This window comes from Pinus tabuliformis, chromosome 6, assembly GCF_031772625.1.
Source record: "Pinus tabuliformis cultivar Carrire ecotype Pingquan chromosome 6, CPIR1, whole genome shotgun sequence".
In the NCBI taxonomy this organism is placed as follows: domain Eukaryota; kingdom Viridiplantae; phylum Streptophyta; class Pinopsida; order Pinales; family Pinaceae; genus Pinus; species Pinus tabuliformis.
Window position 1 is genome coordinate 798,699,615 of NC_142292.1, and position 3,794 is coordinate 798,703,408.

A 3,794-nucleotide genomic window follows, 5' to 3' on the forward strand; every position below is an offset into this window, starting at 1 on the left:
GCAGGAATTAGGACTCCCATTTAGAACCTTGTGAGGAGAGATTGTCTTTGCTTGATTCTACTTGGAAGTGGGTGAGCTTTGTCAAAGTAGAGGAAAACCCTTGATGGACCCTGGGAGGAACTTTCACAACACCAAGGCCAGGTTGTAAGAGTTTCTTTGTTTCGTTATTAATACAAACTGGTTTATTTTTCTCAATAGCTTGTGTTAATGAGTTATTTCATGTGTTCCTTGGTCTGCATGTTGAATATATGTTTTATTATATGAAATGCAAGTGCTTGGTAATTGTTTGATTGTTTGTGGTTGCAGGAATTGACTTGAAGGAGGAGCTCATCCGGATCGGCAAGGACGGACTACAACAACCGCGTTTTGGAATAAGGTAAGCCTAAACACTTGTAGTTTTCATGTTTTAAAAGGTATATTTAGAGAAAGATCACTCCATTTTGTCTTGTTTGTCGCTAGAGAGTTTAGACTCCTAGGGAGGTCAGCTGTGTCCGCACAAACGACTTTTTCCGCCACGACAAATTGGCGACTCCACTGGGGAATCCATTAATGAGAGAGTCTTTTCCTTTGTGTGAACTTTGCTCTGTGAAAATCACTTTTATTTTCTGGTTTTTGACTGTGAGTATTAGTATTTGGGTGGCTTAGCTTTAGATTTAGTTAGATTTGGTTTTTCTCAACTTTTCCAGAAGGACGCACCCTCTGAGTACTGCACAGTGCGTCTTTGGACGCGCTGTTGCCGTTTGCACAGAGCGGGCCCGCACCTGTTATAACGGGTTGCCTGCGTCTTCCTGTAAAATTTAGGAAAATTCCATTTTTTGCTTTAATTGCTTTTAGATTTTGATTTTTCTTAGTGTTTTCTACCCAGATCCTTTAGTACCCTGTCAAGAATTTTCACCTGAACTTGTTTTGTGAGCTTTGAGTGTTTTAGTGGATTTCAACGAAGTTTAGGCCTAGGGTTTGATTTTTCAATAGGTCCTGTAGTGACTTTGACGGTAGAAAGTTGTCCAGCCTTAGATCTCTCTGGTTAGTCAGCCTTCTTAGAAGTCGGGCCTGTCGAAAAGTCTCCTTGTGTGAGCAGCTTGCCATTTAAGTTGTTTTGGGTCAAATTTCGAATTACTTGTTTATAAAGTGTTGATTTCCATTTTACAAAAGAACAAAAAGATTGGAGTTTTGTTTTGACTAGTTTTTGGTTCTGCAATAAGCTAGTCCTTGATTTGATTGTGATCAAGTAAAACACCTTAGAATAATCATTGTTGGTTTTGGCCTCGTTAAGATTGCTTAGAGTAAATTTACCTTTTAGTTTGCTTATGAGTGCATTTTCATAGATTTTAATAGTTGTTAAGATTGATTTTTGGTTATACTAGATTTATTTGCTTTATTAAAAGAAAAATACAAAAACATCTTCTTTAAAAGTCTTGTTTCAAGTAGCTTTTTGTTTTTGAAAGAGAAAAAGAGTTTTTTCGTGCATGTAAAGAGCGGTCATGTTTTTTATGCTTGGAAAAGACAAACGAATTGTTTCTTTGATTGTCTTCAATTAAGAAGTTGCTTTTATAAAGATTGCATTCTCTCAACTTTTTAGTTAAGCAATTCATCGAAAAAGTAAAGTAGTGGGTAAATCATCCTAGGTGCATTTTGTAGTGGTTTCGAGTCGAGTCAACACACCACTGGTTTCACTTCCATCACCTTTTGACTTAAGAAACAACCTTAAAAGTAACGCTTAAATTAAAATCAATCTAGTAATTTTTATTTTTCTAGGGCTCTGAAACACCAACATAGCTTAGGCTAGGGTCTTGGAGTAGGTGAGTACTTAACTCTCCAAGACTACAAAACCAAACAGATAGTTTATCTTGAGTAGATTAAATCCAATTGTTTCAGTTATACTCTGGGAAAGCTCCTCTTAAAGGAGAAGCACGAGCTCGTGTCCGAACCAGTGAGGGGATCATTCCTCCCTCGTTGGGAACGACGCCAGACAGTACGTATTACAAACGGTAAACCTCGGATTAACCATTGTCGAGGAGCCAGGGGTCACTTATCGGTAAACCTTGGATTATTGTCAAGGAGCCGGTAAGGGGATTGAGCTTGTTACTCTGCCCTTGCGTGCTGTCGGAGTTTAGACTGTTCCCCCAGGTGTAATTGTTGTGATTGGTAACTTTAGTGACCATAATCTTTAGGGTTCTACCGAGGTGACGGTGGAGGGAAGGTCCCACTGTACCTGGAGCAGACGTCGGTTATACTCACTTGGATTTTCCGGGGGGTTCACTTCACTTCGAGACGGTTAAAGTGGAGGAACTTGTGCCGGTCTATTCATTAAGCAGGTTGCCGGGGTAACTGTTCCACCCGCCATTTCTGTACTGAATCCTGCGAGGTTGGGCCTAATCACCAACTAGCGCTTTTGGTCCGGAAGACTACTGTTTGTGTGTGGTTTGACGCTCTAGATTATTTAGGCGTGTGCTTCAAATTTGTTTGCTTCTTTAGAAGACTTTAGGTGGTTTGATTTGAAATTTTTACTTTGTTTTCGTGTGTTGTAGTTAAAAATCTTTAATTGTGGCGGAATTACCGAGACAGTCCCGTAGACTTCGGGGCCAGTCTCCTGAAGTTGTTTCTGTGGCCGAATTGTTGAGAAGATCCCGTAGACTTAGGGGATCCCCTCCTCGAGACGACCCGGGTAATTTAGAAGGGTTAAAGGTCCTTGTAACTCCTCCTAGTGACAGTAGAGTAGGTTCACCTGAAGAAGGAGAATCTTCCTTGGTAGTCCATCCAGATTACCAAAGTTTAGAAACAGGTTACAATCCCGAAACTGTTACAGTTTCCGAGCTTGCTGGTAGTTTTTCATCTGCCAGTGAAACAGGCGAAGAACCTGAAATTTCCGAACCTGTTACTCCAACTTCTAGTGTCCCTGATTCACCGAGAATAGAAAGAATTATCACCGAAAATCTACCTTCTGGTTTGATTGCTATAGAAGAACTTGCTCCAGAAGAAGATATAGGTGTCTCTCACCTTGAAGGTCAACTTACTATTGATCTAAGGGAGCGTGAATCCATCTTTTACAGTCCTCCTAGAAGTACTTCTTGGTACCTTGCGTTAACCAATTTTTTAGACAACTCAGTCGGTTTTTCCACACCTCGTACTCCTTTTCCACCCGGAGGTATTCATACTCCTGTAAATATGTCTGGTCAGTCGTCCGTGTTTACACAAAGTCCTGAATCTTTTTTACACGGCGGTCCTTCTGTTCCCACTGGGTATCAGTCACTTTCTGGTACCTTTGCGGGGGCATCTCCTCAACCCATTGATCATGGGTTATTTGCTGGAAACAGTGGTAATATACCATTGGGTGTAGGAGACATTTACATGATGTCAGGTTCAGTTCCCGTTTCCCAACCTCAAGGTGGCCAATTACCGCCTGGGGGGCAACCGCAGTTAACGCCTGGGGGGCAACCTCAAGGTACACAAATCGTGTCTGGGGGGCAACCTCAAAGTCAGTATGTACCTATGGTGCAATACTTGCCTCAAGGTCAACCTCAGCCTCAATATGTACCCCAAGGTCAACCTCAGTATCAATATCAACCTCAAGGATGGCAACCTCAAGGATGGCAACCTCAAGGGTATCAACCCCAAAGTTATCAACCTCAAGGGTACCAACCTCAAGGTCAAGGTCAACCCCAGTATCAGTATTTACCTCAAGGTTATCAACCTCAAGGTCAATACTCAAGTCAAGGTTATCAACCGCCTCAAGGTCAGTCATATGTTCCAAGTATGGGAACTGCACCTTACAATTATCAATCCTACCCTCAATC